General features: G+C 40.2%; 2 pseudogenes across 1 annotated transcript; one reads left to right on the top strand and one right to left on the bottom strand.

The window, feature by feature from the left end:
• Positions 1-205: 205 nt before the first annotated feature.
• LOC143582452 (uncharacterized) lies at positions 206-7247 on the bottom strand (annotated as a pseudogene).
• A 5904-nt stretch (positions 7248-13151) lies between these two features.
• LOC143582443 (nucleobase-ascorbate transporter 12-like) lies at positions 13152-17682 on the top strand (annotated as a pseudogene). The gene is made up of 9 exons (XR_013143971.1): positions 13152-13816; positions 14324-14421; positions 14503-14673; positions 15682-15782; positions 15931-16066; positions 16174-16224; positions 16312-16603; positions 16701-17221; positions 17301-17682. The product of XR_013143971.1 is annotated as a nucleobase-ascorbate transporter 12-like (transcript).
• Positions 17683-19066: the final 1384 nt, after the last annotated feature.

Here is a 19066-nt window from a genome sequence, read left to right as displayed (position 1 = left end):
TTAAAAACTTTGTTGCTAAAAAATTGAAACTTTTTTGACTTTTGAGGTGAAAAGCATACATCTTTAATGATGTCAACTTTTCAAATATGGATAAATTAATATGGAAGCCATACTAAAAAGATTTTAGCATACAGTAAGTGTCGAGATTGTAGGAAAACCGACATATACTTATTGATACGAATAATATAACTATGAGTTATTATATTTATACCTTCTCTGAAGATCGATGAAAACTCCATAACGCTGATGCAATATCTTTGTTAACACGTTCGCCAGTCAAATTATAAACTGCTCCCAGAAGGCAGAGTGCATCAGGCTGCAACTAAAACATATAAAATGTTAATCCCAAATATAAAAAATTTAACAAATTTGGAGCAAAAACCTGAAAAGCGTCACACTAGTAATTAACAGTTATGTCTTGTATTCGCATACCTGGTCGGTTGCTTTCTCCAAGTAATAAAAAGCTTGTTGATCGGTGTAAACACCCTCATTCTGGGCATAATAATATCATTAGTTCATGGATATATTAACTGTTTTCACACAAATTGGAGGTCGTATATAAAGACCTCGATTCTCAAATTACGACCCAGTTCATATTGAGCATCTGCATCACCCATATCTGCAGCTGCCAACAATAAAGCATCTCCTCTGATGCAAAATATTTAAAGAGCACAGTTTTAACATTTGAGATATAATTAAACTCTTGCATAGCTTTACATTGCCCGGGTACATGGTATTTATTATTTAAGGTGCAATCTGGACAACCAATATCCGGCATCCGTGTTTGAATTATTAACTTCTAGAGCCATTTCAAATTTATCCTTTGCAGTCTAAGGCGGATAAAATCCCGTAAGGAAATAAGTATTAATTCAAGTAAGAACATCCGAATAATAAACACACGTTAATGTGTTTACGTATTTTTTGCCTTAAGTTGAGAGGAATGAGGTATTTATCTCTGGGTTCACAATAATTAATGACCGTATCAACTTTCTTCAATGCATTCCACCCTTTTGCAATATACTCCATTTCCATTTTATTTCTACTGTGCAGTCCTCACTGCAGTAAAATCAAACCGATGGATGAAAGACACTATTTACAATTTACCAGTTTCTTCGTAAGGGCAGTTTTAGACAATATATCAATGGTCAAAGATTTTCATTAAACTTGTCTGTAAATTCAAATGCTGGATATTTTAGGCAAATGTATATGTTATAGTACCTGTTGATTGAATTGAGCAAGACTGATTTTTTTCTGAGTAGAACTAGCTTTCAAAATCAATGACTTTAGCATCTTCACAGAGCCCGTCACGACTAGAGCACAATGTTGCTGAATGTTGATACTGATAGTTTATAAGGTAAAACTTCCAACTGTGACAAATTAACATGTAGGGGCACATTCAAAACAAAACCATTTTTTTCTGAGTAGATACGTTTAATGTATCGCATTTAAAGCAACAAATGTGTTTCTTGAAGTTCTCTTCTTAAAATTGGTTACGTAACGAACATCCCTTCTAAGGTCACACACCAAAGTTTTTAAATTTTCCAACATAAAAAGATCAGTTATTTTTACAGTAATTACTTAATAATAGTGTGAAAGACATCCCCATCAGTTTCAATAAGAAGCTAGTTTCACTGATTGTCTTTAAGGTGATATCAAGGTTTCACAGTTCAGTATTTAGATTTCAGTGATAGTTTACATTTTGTCCAAATACTGCCATCGAATAACCGTATCTGAAATTCTGGATACCCCTGAAACCAGAAGTGAAACTTTTAGGCAGATGAGTAACGCGCGCATATACAAACACACGGTGTGCATCATGTAATGTGCGTAAATAACGAGTACAATTTGATAAAACAAATATTTCACCTAACTTTTAACTGGTTATGGAATAAAGGGGGACCAATGGTGTCATGATTAAAGGTAGGTGGTCTAATTGAAAATGTTGTAAGTATAACTGTCATAACAGATTAGTTAGCTCATAAACAGTTAGTTGAGATTCGGTTGTAACTCATTAGCTGTCATGAGTACTTATAATATGTATAATCACTTTACAAATGAAACAACAATGATGGAAACTTAATGTGCAACGAAAGAGAAAGATAAAAGACGTGGTTCGAGCTACAAATGAGAACCAATCATTAAAGCCGCCCAAGACCGTCAGAAATCATATGTGATAAAAGACGAAGGCCTTCCGTGTGGGAGGCTATGTTTAGTTGAAAGTCTCGCCATGGCAGGGTATAATCCTGAAGAGGTAGGTCCCAGTAGAACCCAGTTGGACCCGCAAGACTCACCTTGAAGAGTGACGTCTGCGTAAAGACCAACTGGATCAGCAGGACCCACCATGCTCAGAGAGATGAAGACCTTACGCATAGTACGCCAGCTGTTCCCGCAGGAAAAGCCTCCCAATGGTAAAGTACCCCGTCTGTTCCCGCATCTGCGGATACAAGCCATGAGGGAAGGCTACCCGCACTAATAGTAAGGCTACACGCACAAGGCACTAACTCTTAATAATTCAGTAATGTCACCTGAAGAAGGAATGAGCAAGGCGGGAATACTCCCGCCCAAATGAGCCAGTCCGTACGCTTCTGGAAGATCTTTTGTACTATACCTGCCAAGGTATGGACAAAATAGACAAGATCTGACCAAAGCAGCCCATAAACCAATCACAGGGTGACAGCTCACCGACAACAGTACTATGAGGAGCACACTCTAGTACAAAATGTCACTATCAGCCGCTGCCTACCCACCAACTCCCATCGTGGCACGTACATAGCCCATGGTTGGTGAAAAAGGAATATTATACAGCTGGCCATGTCACTATCAGCCGCTGCCTACTCACCAACTCCCATCGTGGCACGTGCGTAGCCTGTAGTTGGTGGAAAAGGAATATTATACAGTTGGCAGTACCTGCTTGGAAACCTACCTTCGGCTATAAATACTCCAACACCTTGGAACGGTATCATCATCTTACATTATCATATATCATTTGATATTATCTTACCTTCTCTAGCTATTTCTCTTAATATATACTTATATTCAGAGCAATCTAGTCTGATTCTCACGTTGGAGGGTGGTCACAAGGAGGAACCCCCCCTCTCAGTGACGAGCTCACGGTGTCTGTTTTGCAGGCCATCAGAAGAATAACCATCTTTGCCGGACCTAACCCTCGTGGGAAACATCTACTTAACCCTAAGATTATCCGTAATCTGCCGGGGTCACATAGTGTTTCTTCATTGGCGCCATCCGTGCATTAAGCTAGAACTTAATCTTCCTTTTTTCAGTTTTTTCAAAACCTCTGGAAAGATGGTTAACGTTACTCCGATGCCAAAGCCACCGGGTAACCAAGAAACTCCGGTAACCACAACCCCAGCCACTGGGAGGAACACCAGCGAGTATACGAATGTTACGAACACTACCCCGGTTACCCAAGCGGGGGCAAGTGCAGTAAACAATCTTCCCCTGAGATTCATCGATACCCAGGTGGAAAAACAGACGAGGCTCCCTCGCCAAACATTAGACCAAGTTAAAGCTTGGGCGGAGGCACGTCAAAGAGAATTCCAAGCCGAGTTGGATGAACGTTTACGTTCACTCCAACAGACCAATGACGAGTTCGGAAACACTCAACAGCTCAACATGAGTAATGAGTGCGAGTATGATGAAGATTGGGAAGAATCTGACAGTGACGCAAACCCGCGCCATAGGGCGAAAGGGAAGCGTAAACAAGCAGATTTCCACCAAAGAAATTTTGAAGAAGCCTTTAAACCAAAAAACGCGGGTGGAAACCCACGTGACTTCTCTAAAACCTTCAGACCAACTGTTGCAAATGTGGGAACGTCCAAATTTGCAAGGGACATTGCGGAAGCAATTGCCCCGAAAAGTGCCAAACAGATGTCCAACATAGGCACATATGATGGTATATCTGACCCAGACGATCATTTGAACAGATTCATAGCGGGGGCAACCGTTAGCAATTGGACGGAACCCACGTGGTGTTACATGTTCCAAATGACACTTGTTGGGGCAGCCAGAGCGTGGTTTGACCGTCTACCGGTCCACCACATCTACGATTGGGCAGACTTCCAGCAGAAGTTCAACCAACACTTCAGTCAACAAAGAAAGTATACCGAAGAGCAATGGACGATCCTCAACTGCATCCGAGAGGAAGATAAGTCTTTACTAGACTTCATCACGCGCTTCAATTCAAAGAAGCTAAGTCTGGGCACTATTAGCGAAGATCTTGTTCGCGCTGCTTTCATCCAGGGCGCGGAAGACCCAGAGCTCATCCGCACCTTGACTGGTAAAGATGGCATGCCATCCACGTGGGATGCCATCATGACAGCAGCTAAACGCTTCGCGGAAACGGAAAAGCAACTGGGTAGAGATCTTCCCCAGAGCACAAACCTCTACACTCAGAAAACAAGAGAAAACAACGTCCTTACCGCCCGACAAAACAAAAAGAGGAAGCTTGGTATTTGGCAGTCAAGGGTAAACTTTGACACCTCATCCGGCTCGCACCCTCGGTTAGGCGGAAGGGATAACATGCAGTCGTCGAACCGGAACTCCAGATGGACGCCACTCACCAAAAGCGTCACCGAGATATTTGCCACTGAGAGGCTCCCATGGCCAGAGGCTCCAATAATCCGATAGCGTCTAAACGCTGATCAAAGCAAATCCTGTGACTTCCAGAGGACAAAAAGCCACACCACGGAGGAATGCGTATCCTTGAAGGACGTCGTCGAAGCATTCGTCAGAGATGGGAAACTCACTCACCTCGTGGCGTAATGGACGCTAAGCAGGCTAATGCGTGTAGAACCCCAGTTGGGGAAAACACGGATGAAACTGCAGCTTCAATGTTAGAGACTACATACTGCGTAAACAACGAGATTCCGAACCAGGTGCATATCGGCTCGAAAGGCTCGATGACACCCCCATCCCAAGAACATGGAAGGGAGCTCAATTACACAGGCTGCATGTAGATCAATTCCAAACTTGTAAAGAAAAGGCCTAGAGCCACTTCTAATGGAAATGATTCTCCTTATCACATTGACGCTGATGGTCTTACATTTATACTTATGATCTGACCACACTGATATGCCGGTATTCACCGCATAAATAAGTGGGGAAGTAAGTCGTTGCGTGTGTAAGGCGGTAAAACCCGCATAAACACAAAAAACGGTAAAAATTTCTAAGGAAAAGATGAGGAAAACCTTCACGTAGGTCAGTTATAGGTGAAGTTTGGTCATCCCACTAAATGAAAGTGACGGTCCTACCCGCACAATCATGATAGAGGAAACTGAACATTAACCTATTGACAACCACGCGTCGAAAGGTTAACTTATTTAAAACACTTAGAAAATTTCTAAAAAGATGAGGAAAACCTTCACGCAGGTCAGTTGTAGGTGAAGTTTGGTCATCCTAAGTGAAAGTGACGGTCCTACCCGCACAATCATGATAGAGGAAACTGAACACTAACCTATTGACAACCACGCGTCGAAAGGTTAACTTATTCAAAACACTTGGAAAATTGCTAAGTTAAACTAAAGTATGCATGAGCAAATCATATATTGTTTATGAGGCAAAACAAGTGCCAAATTAAACTATAATATGCATGAGCAAGTCATATAACGTTTATAAGGCAAGTCATTAAGTGAAAGTGACGGTCCTACCCGTACAAACATTTATATTTCATAAAAAATTCAAACATTACAATAATGGCCAGGTATTTACCCGCCTACAAAATATAAATCTATCCTAATGGTGGGAAGGGATCTCAAGGTTCAAACTTCAGGACCACTCCCTCCAAACCCACTTGAACCCGCACCATCAGTTGGCTGTGGCGGTTGAAGGAAAGCTTTGAGAATAGTTAGCCCATCATCAGCAACAGCAATCTCGTTCACCTTCTCCACCACCGGATGCGGGAAGGCAGCATACTGGTTCACTGCTTGGTCGTAAGCAGCTTCAGTGTCCACGTCATAAAGAGGGAAGTTGGAAGGCGGGATGCCTTGCTCAACAAACCCGAACCAAGCAGGAAACCAGCCTTTTCCCCATCCTCATGAGAAGCGTTGAGGGCTGCGCTCATAGCATCGTCATATGATGTGTTCGTGAAGATCCGATGCACAACCTACAAATATATATATATATATATATATCAAAAACTTTTCTAAGTATAAAGAAAAGCGTAAAGATATTATGAAGCTACGCATACCTGCGACAACGCTTCTCGTAGAAGCCATTCCTTGGTAATTAGAGCTACCTGGAAGGCAGCTTGAGCTTGGTCACGGGCGCGTTCGGCTTCATTTTTGTTAAGGTTGGCAAGCAACACTTCCTTAGCAGCAGCTTCTTCAACGCCCTTCAGCTTACGCTCAGTGCGGTCAAGCGTACCCTTCTGGTCCAGGAGCTCTTGGAGCTTCTTGGCGTCTTCTAAGGCCAAGGCATCATGAGCCTGCTGGAGCTTCTCTAATTTGGCTTTAAGTTCTTCGTTTTCAGTGCGTAGAGGCTCAGCAACAGCTTCAGCCTTGGTGGCCCTCTCGGTCGCGTTCCGTGCGGTTTCCTTGGCCAACCGAAGCTGTTCGTTAACAGCTTGGGTAGCCTTGGAACGAGCCTCGTGCCGAGCCTGAACCTCGACCTCGAGGTCCTTGAAGGCCTTCTCCTTCTCCGCGGCAGTGGCGGCAAGTCTCTTATTCTCCTCCCGGATCGCTCGCGCCTGAGCCACTTCCAGGCTACGCGCCGTCTTTAACTTGTCGTTTTCACGACAGAGCAACTCGACGCGCGGCTGCATCCGGGCAAGGAGTATTCGGAGCTCGTTGGTTAGCCTACCCTCCTGGTAGCTAGCCATTGCCTCCCCCAATGCACCGCTGGGGGCGGCATGGCGCGCCCATTCGACGCAGTCCACAGCCGTTCGAAGGGTTGTTCCCCGGCGGATGTTCCACCGTGGAACATACACCTCATTGGAATCCGAAACTGCAAAAACAAAAAACAGTTAGGAAAAAATGATATATAAATATATATATATATATATATATATATATATATATATATATATATATATATAGGCCAAAATAACCCTACGCACCTGTAGGGTCGACAACAGGCCGGTAGCCGCCAAACCCATCACCCGAACCTAAGGGATATCCATCCAAGAGGTCAGGGAGATGGGAAGGAGGCAGAGATTGGCTAGAAGCCCCAACCCTGAACATACCTGATGAACCGGCCACGGATGAGGTAGTAGCCGGTGCCGGAGGAGGCATGGTTGAAGCCGCCGCGGTAGAGACCATCGGAGGTGAACTCACAACCGTGGCCGCCGCTGCGGAAGAGCCCGCAGAAAAAATCACCGCCGGCTCAGTGAAGGATACGGTGAAGATGACACTGACAGCCGGCGGAGATGACGTCACAATTGGAACAGTTGCCTCAACGGGGTGAGCAACCGAACCAACACTTGAAACAGGCGCAGCCGCCTGGGTCATCGCCTCGGGTAGGTTGACTAAACCTACCGTCGTGGGTCCAGAACTGCTCCTTCCCGCACCACTTTGGAATGCGGTTGCATCCACGCCTCCATAAAGACAAGATATTAAATATAATGGCGGAAAGAAATGCGGTTAAGATAAATAAGTATACTAACGGGTTTTCTTAATCTTGAAGGTTCTGACGGGTGGGGACGAACCCGATGGAACTGGCCTCTTCACGCCAGTCACCGTCGTAGAACTTGGTTGCTCGGAGGTGACAGCTGTCTCAACCTCCGAGACAGTTGTCTCACCACCACCAGGGTTCCCCGCCGCCCCCTCGCTTTCAGTCTCGGAGTCAGACTGATCTCCTAGGTCGACGGCGGAGGTAACCTTCGTCTTGCCCTTCACAGCGGCAGCTTTTTTCTTCCTCACGAAGACAGGCCCATCTGCGGATTCCTCATCAGAAGACAAAATTAGAAGAACTCCAGCAGAAATCTGAGCATGCAGTGGGCGAGGATTAAAGAATCCCTTACCTGGCCGCGTGGCGCTCAAAATCTCGTGGCCCAGCGGGTACACCTCCACGAACCGTGAAAAGCAAGCTGGCAACAGCTGTCTACAGGACGCGTGCCGTAAAATTCGCGCCCAGGTGCCCGAAAACTCGCGCCCACGCGTTTGAAAAGCGTCTGGAATGACCATATACTGTCACATCGCCATAACTTCCTGCACGTCCTGAAACTGTCAGAAGAAACAGTCGGACGATGCTAACGTCCCTTCAACAGTTTGGACTGTTCTTATCCTTTCACCAACTCTTCAAATTTCAAAAAGATTCAAAAAGATTCAAAGATTAAAAAATAAGAGGGAATATACCCCCTTACCTTGGAAAGCGAGAAACCATAAGACGAGTGCGGGTACAGTGTCAAGGCGAAACCCTTCACATACTTAGCACTTGCAGGGAATCAAAGCTAACAAGATACCTTGGGAAACAAGAAACCGTAAGACAAGTGCGGGTACAGTGTCAAGACGAAACCCTTCACATACTTAGCACTTGCAGGGAATTACAGCCAAGAAGGATCTTATGGACCGTGCTTGCGGAAAGAGAAATAACACCTCCGCATGACAGGAACGTTGAGAATTAGATTGTTTGAAGCTTCAAGATGGAATTGGTAGTTTAACATAACTGATCACTATGTCCAAAACTACCAAAATCTCGTGAAGAATCTATGCAAGTGAAACTCAACGTTCCCGACGTGCGAAGGGGTTAAACACCTACCCGCATCATAACCAATGATCAGGCAGAAAAGTCGGGAATTTCTGCGAGTGACATTAGGAAAACCGCGGGAAGAATCCCCACGGAAAACCTTAAAACTAAAAACCGTTTTCAAAACCCCTTGCTTAAGTCCAAAAGTTCACCTCATTAACAATTCATGAGAAGAACAATGGACTGGGGGGACTTGAAGAGGTAGGTCCCAGCAGAACCCAGTTGGACCCGCAAGACTCACCTTGAAGAGGGACGTCTGCGCAAAGATCAACTGGATCCGCAGGACCCACCATGCTCAGAGAGATGAAGACCTTACGCATAGTACGCCAGCTGTTCCCGCAGGAAAAACCTCCCAATGGTAAAGTACCCCGTCTGTTCCCGCAGCTGCGGATACAAGCCATGAGGGAAGGCTACCCGCACTAATAGTAAGGCTACACGCACAAGGCACTAACTCTTAATAATTCAGTAATGTCACCTGAAGAAGGAATGAGCAAGGCGGGAATACTCCCGCCCAAATGAGCCAGTCTGTACGCTTCTGGAAAATCTTTTGTACTATACCTGCCAAGGTATGGACAAAATAGACAAGATCTGACCAAAGCAGCCCATGAACCAATCACAGGGTGACAGCTCACCGACAACAGTACGAGGAGGAGCACGCTCTAGTACAAAATGTCACTATCAGCCGCTGCCTACCCACCAACTCCCATCGTGGCACGTACATAGCCCATGGTTGGTGAAAAAGGAATATTATACAGCTGGCCATGTCACTATCAGCCGCTGCCTACTCACCAACTCCCATCGTGGCACGTGCGTAGCCTGTAGTTGGTGGAAAAGGAATATTATACAGTTGGCCGTACCTGCTTGGAAACCTACCTTCGGCTATAAATACTCCAACACCTTGGAACAGTATCATCATCTTACATTATCTTATATCATTTGATATTATCTTACCTTCTCTAGCTATTTCTCTTAATATATACTTATTTTCAGAGCAATCTAGTCTGATTCTCACTCCGGAGGGTGATCACAAGGAGGAACCCCCCCCCCTTCTCAGTGACGAGCTCACGGTGTCTGTTTTGCAGGTCATCAGAAGAATAACCATCTTTGCCGGACCGAACCCTCGTGGGAAACATCTACTTAACCCTAAGATTATCCGTAATCTGCCGGGGTCACATAGTGTTTCTTCAAATCCGTTTTCGAAAAACGGGTAAATTGAGTCCACGGTATATTGGGTCTTTCAAGGTCATTGCACAAGTTGGAGAAGATGTTTATTCCTTAGAAATGAGCGAAGAAATGAACCAAATTCATGACACTTTTCATGTGTCATGTTTACGAAAATGTTTGGTAGACGAATGACAAATCAACCTTTGTTCCAATGGATGATATGGAACTCGTGACAAAGTTAAGCACGTGGAAAAACATGTAGAAATCTTAAACAGAAAAACGAATAAGCTCTATAGCAAAATGTTAGATCAAGTGAAGGATGAAAAAGTTTTAATTATCCGCATTTATTTGGTATGTAATCGAAGACGAATCCCTATAAAAGAGTGGATATTGGTAACATCCCGAATTTAATAAGTTTGTGATTAAAAATTTATATGTAGATAAAAAGAAAAATTACCATATAGACATATTTGACCAAGATTTTTTTAAAATAGATTTTGACTTTTAGCCTACAACTTTTTAAACATTCTTCTCTAGACCAATCAGATTACGCTATGTGTGTGTAGTCGGCTAACAAGTTTATTTTTAATTTTTAATAAAAGGTGACGTATACATTGTGTAAACTTTTAACAAGTTATGAACAAATGTACAAGCACTAGTAAAGTTATTACCATATTTAAAGCTTGTGTTTAGTATGTTATAATGACCCATTTATTAATTTGAATAAATCTAAAACATGAATGTATGGATTGTGATTGATAGGATATGCATTGAGATATGAGTAGTCTAAATACCATTTTTGTAGTATGTTATTGTTACTTGTATAGTTTATAAAATATGCATGATGTGTGGGAATGGGAATGCAATTTGATTGAAAATGGTACTTGAATTTTCTTTATCATACGTATGTAAGTATGTTCTCACTTAAACTGTGTTCTAGATTTCATATAATAAAAGAAAGGAATGGAAAGTATTAGCTAATGCTTAATTGATGTTTTTTAGAAAAGAAAAAAAAAAGAAAAGAAAAGAGGAGGCTTGAGATTCGTACATCCTTGGTATGTAGTAAATGGACTAAACAATATATGCATTAGATAACCTGTTTTAGTAGTATTAAAGGTGTTAATGTATGTGCTTACCAAACTAATCATTTGTAACCATATGATGTGGATTAAAATAAATATACGATCAACTTTCGTTTCAATACAATAAATATTTGTATTTTATAATGATAAATTCAAGACCAACTTTTGGAAAAATAAAAATAAAAAAAATTGGATGTTGGAACCCCCGCAACCTCAAAAAATGAAAAATACTATCAATTGTGGCTTCATACTCTGATACCTATCTCATTACTCAACCAAAAGTTTTCAGGTTTTCCCATATGGTTTAGCTTTGTTTGTCATTTTACTCATGGGTCAAATTAAATTTTAGATAGAGAAGAAATAAAACTTGACATCAAGCTCGATCTTGATCTCAATCTCGATCATTCTTAATTAATTCAAACAAGTCAAGCTCGAAAACGATCCCCATGCCACTGGACATGAAACATTCACACCTTAGCCTTCTTATTCATGACAAGATAATAAAGCATGTAAATGATCTCTCGCATCAAGTAATCTGAAGGTTATAGTTCGATGTTCTCAGTATATCAGGTTGAAGAGACTAAAAAAATTACTTGGATGGTCCATGTGATTTGTTGATATTTCACATTTCGTCCATTGTTTTCATAAATACATAAATGGTTTCAGTTTGACTGAAAAATGAGATCTGCTCTGGAACCCATATATGTTCCAAGTTGTGAGGCCGATTTTACAAGCGTGTGGGGTGGTTAGTTCAAAGAAAAAAGGAGGTTGTTGAAAGAACGGGGTGAAATAAAGCGGTTAGGCTGTTAGAAGTATGAAAACAAAGATCAGGCCAAGAGTATTCAGTTAATAAGTTTATTATACGAGGAATTTAAATTTTCTTGTTTCTTGTTAAACAACGAGCTATCATTTTATACTTAATTAGCTGAATGATCAACTAGCAATAATCTTAACTACAAAATATGACATTCTCGTTGACAGTTGATACCATTTGTGTAGTCTGGAAGACGAGACCAATGCCACACAACCAACAAAGAGGCTCCGAACTATTAGAGGCCGCTCAAGTCTAGATCACCAACTATGTGAGTTTTATAGCTAACATTTGATAAATGCATGAAGCAAAAGAGAACAATAATGAATCGCACACATCAACATCATGGAGCTTATAGCACATGTTGAATTGATGAACTTATGTATATAATGTAATCTACGTAAACGCTTGCTCATGGGTGATCAATATTACTAATTTACTATACCATGTTTTTTGTCTATTAAAGCATGCTATTTTGTTCATAGCAACCTACACTCTCTAATATACTCTTAAAATACAAATTTATCGACAACCACAATAACTTGAACGTTGAACCCACATATATTAAAGCATGTAAAATTATTAAAGGATTACGTTATGTCATTATATACATGAATAACTTATATACGTGCCCCTCAAAATTTTGTATAATATTATATATTTCTTACCGTGAGCATTAGTATCAAACATTCTCATTTTAATATTTACAACATTTATACCAATTTCTTTAAAACTTGCATCAAGGTTTAATGAAATAAGTATATATATATATATATATATATATGAATGTTTTAGTTGTTCAACAAATATATTTAAACATTAAATTAAACATCACATATACACAAGGTATATTATAAATTAAATACATACTCTAAAGAGTAAATTATAAAAATAGTCCATATGGTTTGTTTAAATTGCATCTTTCATCTATAACTTTCATAGTCAAAAGCCCGGAGACCAACTTGTAAACACCAAAAGCTCGTTAGAAGGTCCACACGACTAGAGTTCCCAGACACCCCAATGCCCAAGTCACTTAACACATACAAAGATTTCAAAGATAATTACAAACAACTGTATAATACGATGTTACGACTAAAAAATTAATGTTCATAATAAAAAAAAGTTGCAACAACGATAAAAAGAACCCAACTTTTGGTAACGAAAGTAATAATATAAAAACTAGACATGGATTATGTGAATTCGTCCTTGAGTTGCGGAGTCGTTCAACAAGTTGGGATGTCCAAATTCAAAGGAAAGCGAAGTGTTAAAAATAGTCATTCGAATATTTAGGAGTCTGTTATCACTACACCAGATTATTATTATTATTATTATTATTATTATTATTATTATTTATTTTCTATTTATCATTATATTAAACGCGCTTTAATCACTTCATATAATATCATTATTATATTCACACTCACTCACGCTCATACTCAACTCTAACTTATAACTCTTTCTTTCTTTCTCCGATCTTCAACTTCATCTTCATCACTCACCAACAATGACAATAATAATAATTTAGCTCCCAAAACCCTAACTCCAGATCTGCTTACTTATATCATGTGTTAATAATTAAGAATAATAATAACAAACACCCACATCAAAACCATGTCTGAAAACCCTAATTCCAACGACCCACCTGCAATACCACCGTCTTCATGGGCCAAACGCACCGGCTTCCGTCCAAGATTCTCCGGCGAGACCAATGCTACTGATTCCAGTCAAATTACCAGAAACCCAGTTGACACTACTGAAGCCGTACAACCCCGTCCCACGCCGGCTCCGGTGAACGGCTCAGCTCCGGCTCTGGCTCCACGGCCGGGTAAGGATCAGCCGGTGAAGAAGAAGGAGGTGGAGTTGGGTGCGGCGCGGCTGCCGCCGAAGCCTGGGGTTAATAGGCAGCCGAATAATGTGGCGGCTTCGGCGCCGGCTCACCCGAGCCAGAGAGTGGCTCGGAATGCTGACGTGAAAAACCCGTTGCCGCAGATTGTTGATGATGAATATATGACGCGTCATGCGCGTATGAAGTATGAGCTTAGAGATACTCCTGGTCTTGGTAATTATTATTATTATTATTTATTATTATTCTTATGCTTTTAATGTATCATGTAATTTTAAATGTTATTATTTGTTGTGATAAAAATTAGGCCTTTATTTAATTTCACGGGTTTAACATGATCATTTGTTGATAAATGTTATGATGTATTTAATTTTAATCATACACTATGTAGTTAATGCGGAAATATATCGGTCAAGGACTGATATTTGAGGTATCGGTGGGATATTGGTAAATATAATATCATGCAGAATTTATGTATATAGCAATTTAACACTAACCATTAGTAAGTAGGAACTTATTAAGACTTAAAAGTTAAAACATTAATATTAAATACTAAAAACTGACAATTGAGGCTTAAAAATCTGATATCGGGAAAATCGGTGATATATCGGTCAGTATAGCCGATATTATCGGTACTGATATTTTGACTGATAATTTGACTCATATGTGTAATAATACATTTATGCCGTTCTGATTTATGTGTTTTGTGACTTTTGTCTTTAGTTCCGATTGGTTTCTATGGATTTCAGCATTATCTGTCAATGATGGGATCATTGATATTAATTCCGCTTGTGATTGTTCCGGCGATGGGGGGCGACCATGTAAGCGTTTGGATTTTATAAGTTTTAAGTTATGTTTGAGACTCTGTATTGAATTAGTTTGATGAGAATTAGTGGGTGTAGGAGGATATGTCGAAGGTGGTGTCCACTGTGCTTTTTGTTTCTGGAATGACTACGCTTCTTCAAGCGAATTTTGGATCGAGGTTGCCGCTCATACAAGGTCCATCTTTTGTCTTTCTTGCTCCTGCACTTGCGATAATAAAGTCCCCCGAGTTTCTTGGATTGAATGGAAATGTAAGCTTTACCTCCTCCATCTTCATTCAGTCTGTTTCAAGTTGATGTTTTTATGTACGTTTGTTATGTTATCTAACAGCATGAGTGTATGATGATACACGTGGCTTGCTTTGTGTGTAAATATCATAAAATTTCGTTCTTTTATTATCAGTGAAGATCTGACCATATAATCTGATAGGATTAGTTTATGGTAGACGAAACTCATTGCAAAATGCCAAAATAAACATACCCGTATATTACTCATTCATGTGTACATAGAAATTTTTATGACTTATGCTTATATTCATGTAAATGGTTTGAAGATGATGACTCTAAATAGGACTTTAGTCTTATAAGGCACACATTAGGCCACGAAAGTCCTCTAGAGGTGAGGCTCTAGGTAGCATACGAAAGCGAAACACCAACTATAGATCTAACGCTATACCTATTAACATATTTCAACGGTTGGTACCAATTAATTGGCTTTTTATCTCATAGTCCTTAGGGGTGAGCCGGTGAGGCTAAGGCATTGATTTGTCCACACACACCTCAAAGTTGACAGTTCACCTCAAGATTATTAAGTAAAAACACAAAAAGAAGGAAAACGTAACCAACAGAAGCTCAAAAGTAAAAGAAAGGTAGCAAGTGGTCCATATGTCATTTTTTTACTACTAAATTCAAGTGTTACTTTGAAGATGCATCCATATAATGACTGATATATTTGTATCTCATACATAGAAATGTCTTACCGGCATTGTTGTATAATGATTACTATTATTATGGTGTGCCTCTTATTGATTAACATTGCCAAAAGATAGTGGACCATTCTATGATGTAGTGGGAACCATATATTGCACTTTAAGTTTCTATACTTTAGAAAGGCTTCTGCTTAAAGCGAACTTACTGAACTTCTATTCATATCACCCCTGCTGTCAGTGTCTCAGCTATGTGTAGAAATATCTCGCCAGGAAATTTTCATGCTTTTATGAAATAAATAATAAAATTTTGAATGTGTGCTTGATACTACAGAATTTCAAGCATATAATGAAAGAGCTACAGGGGGCTATAATCATTGCATCAGCTTTTCAAGCATTACTCGGATACAGTGGAATAATGACACTACTCTTGAGGTGTGTGTTTGTTTTACGCTACAAAGTTTAAAACACTGTACAAACGGTTAATTTTCTATTAAGTCAACATATACTCATTATGATTCATATCTAAAAATCCAAAACTTGTGTTACCAAGCTAACGTCAATGTGTGTGTTCCTCTTTCAGATTAATTAACCCGGTGGTTGTATCCCCAACTGTTGCTGCTGTCGGGCTTTCATTCTACAGTTACGGTTTCCCACAAATGGGTGCATGCCTTGAAATTGGCATTGTGCAGATTCTGTTGGTTATTACATTTTCTCTAGTAAGTTCTCTTGCTTCATTTCCATTTTTAACCTCGGTTCATCTTTTTATTTCTACTTTATTTTGTGACTAGTTGAAATTAAAAAAAACCTTACAATCATCTTTCAGTATCTCCGCAAAGTATCTGTCTTGGGCCATCGCGTATTTCTAATCTATGCTGTAAGTAAACATAATACTCTTTTTATTCGTTCAAGTGGCATAGTAATATATATAACATAATTATATATCTCTAATGTCTGTTTTCAGGTACCGTTGGGTCTGGCAATTACATGGGCTGTGTCTTTCCTTCTGACCGAAGCAGGGGCCTACAAGTATGATGGCTGTGATGTAAATATACCGACTTCAAATATGCTATCCGATCACTGCAGAAAACACGTGGCCAGGATGAAAAGTTGCAGAGCCGATACGTCTCACGCGTTAAAATCCTCACCATGGTTTAGAATCCCGTACCCATTACAATGGGGCATACCCGTTTTCAACTGGAAAATGGCTGTTGTAATGTGCATGGTATCTGTCATCTCTTCGGTTGACTCAGTGAGTTAAAGATTCTTCATTCTTTTAAAGTTTTACTTAAACCTAATAAGCAATCGTTGGTGCGATTGAACTTATGAAAGTGTGGTTTTTAATTTTATAAGTCGGGTCATACCACGCGTCATCCTTATTGGTGGCGTCTAGGCCTCCAACGCCGGGTGTCGTGAGCCGTGGGATTGGTCTTGAAGGTTTTTGTAGCATCTTGGCTGGCTTATGGGGCACGGGGACCGGTTCAACTTCTCTAACTGAAAATGTGCACACGATTGCTGTCACTAAAATGGGGAGTCGCACTACAGTTGAGTTGGGTGCTTGCTTTCTGATAGTATTATCCTTTGTAGGTAAAGTTGGCGGGTTTATATCATCAATACCTCAAGTAATGGTTGCGGGCTTGCTGTGCATAATGTGGGCCATGCTTACAGCATTGGGCTTATCGAATCTGCGTTACAGTGAGGCTGGAAGCTCACGGAATATTATTATTATCGGGCTTTCTTTCTTTTTCTCACTGTCGGTTCCCGCCTATTTCCAGCAATACGGCGTCTCGCCAAATTCTAACTCACCCGTCCCTACCTACTTTCAGCCTTACATTGTTGCTTCTCACGGTCCTTTCCGCTCACAATATGGAGGGGTATGTAAATATGTTAGCTACTATTTTCATATAAATTACTGAAGTAAATAGTGTCTTTAACCTTGTTTTATGATTGCAGTTAAATTATGTGATGAACACATTGTTGTCATTGCACATGGTGATAGCATTCCTAGTGGCTGTGGTTTTGGACAACACGGTGCCTGGGAGTAAGCAAGAACGAGGGGTTTATGTGTGGTCTGAACCAGATGCGGCGCGAAGGGAACCTGCAGTTGTTAAGGACTATGGATTACCATTTAGAGTTGGAAAGTTGTTCAGATGGGTTAGATGGGTCGGGCTCTAGAGACGGGCCAAGAAAGTTTTGCCACGAAATGGTTGTTTGCAAGTGGGGAGATTCAAGATTTGTTTGTACATTGAAGAGAGATCGGTGTTGTAATGTTAAACCGTTTCGATGCTTTTGTATGTAGTTTGTAATTGGAAATTTCTTGGGTTTTATTGGGTTCGCGTTTTTTATTTGTTTTATTTTGGCATCTGTTTCATCTTAAGGACCACTTATTAGCTGAAGTTGAAGACAAAACTAACGCAATGAGTCGAATCGAAGTTCCAATTACAAGAACCAAAATGAAACTTGTACTCACCTAAGACTTTGACATAAAGCAAAGTCAACAACAAAGGTTTGGTCTTGTGTGCATGACATACACATGTAAACATATGTTAACTTTTCACTAGGCCAAATCATGATATTAAAGGAGATGGATATACACGATGCCATTTAATGTTAACTCGAGCGTAAATAACCGTTAAAAAGGAAAGAAAACGTTGTCACGGATCCTACTCGTCTCACCAAGCATGATGTTTGAGCCTTGAGTTGCTTGTTTACATTTATGTAAGTATAATATATTCACATATCTAATGACTAATAAGCTTGTTAAAACTCATGAGGCCAATCTTGCTTGATGTATGATATGATGTTAGTGTAATTAAGGATTAACTTGTTGATCAAGTTAATTGTAATACGAATCTAAATAAGTCGGGTGCGGGGTGCACACTTATTAGATCTTATTATAATTTATAATCCTGTTGATACTTAGGGGCGAAGCCCCTAAGTCATGGGGGTTCCAAGGGGGGCAACGCCCCCTTGGCGGGGGTCCGGGGGCAGCGCCCCTGGTAGCGGGGTGCGATGGGCGGCAGCCACTAGCCCTTCCAAGGGGCAGAGTCCCTGGCTGGAGTCGAGCTGCCAGGTCAGCTTGGAAATTTTTTATTTCGGACATTTGTTGTTTCATTAAAAACGTATCAGAAATTTAATTATATTAAATTTCGTAACTACTATTATTATTAATATTAATGAAACAGCAGGAGCGTCATCTGATGTTTTTTGAATTTAAAACATGATTATGTTATAAGCAGTTATAATTGACCCTACCCTAATATATTATTGATCTTGATCATACGTAACTTCTCTAGTTCATCATAACATACACAATTAATCCATACTTGATTCTTGCTCATAATTCTGATTTTCATCCGGTCAAAATATTTGGGAACCACAAATAATTTTGATCTGATAGTGTTTACACGACTCTCACATATCCAAAGATAATCGATTGCAGAAATTCCCCAACATATAATGATGCAAATTTAAGTAAGTTTTGAATCCATCAAAATTTCAATAAAGCATAAACTTAATTGAAACCTTCATCGATCAAGCAGTACAAAGAAGGGTGTTTTTTCTTAAGTTTTCTATCCAACACAATCAGTTTATTTCCATAGTTTTGAACGCAGGTAATGTGTTTGAAAATGAAATGTTCAGTTGAATCTTGTGGTGTTTATTTTTCTATCAAACTATTTATTAGGGGTGTGCACCAAAAAGAAAAAAAAACGAACCGA

Source organism: Bidens hawaiensis, unplaced genomic scaffold (assembly GCF_021521415.1).
Source record: "Bidens hawaiensis isolate Kalapana, Puna unplaced genomic scaffold, B.hawaiensis_p1.1 tig00031748_1, whole genome shotgun sequence".
Lineage (NCBI taxonomy): Eukaryota > Viridiplantae > Streptophyta > Magnoliopsida > Asterales > Asteraceae > Bidens > Bidens hawaiensis.
The sequence above is the reverse complement of the archived record's forward strand: the minus strand, read 5'-3'. Positions and strand labels throughout refer to the sequence as shown.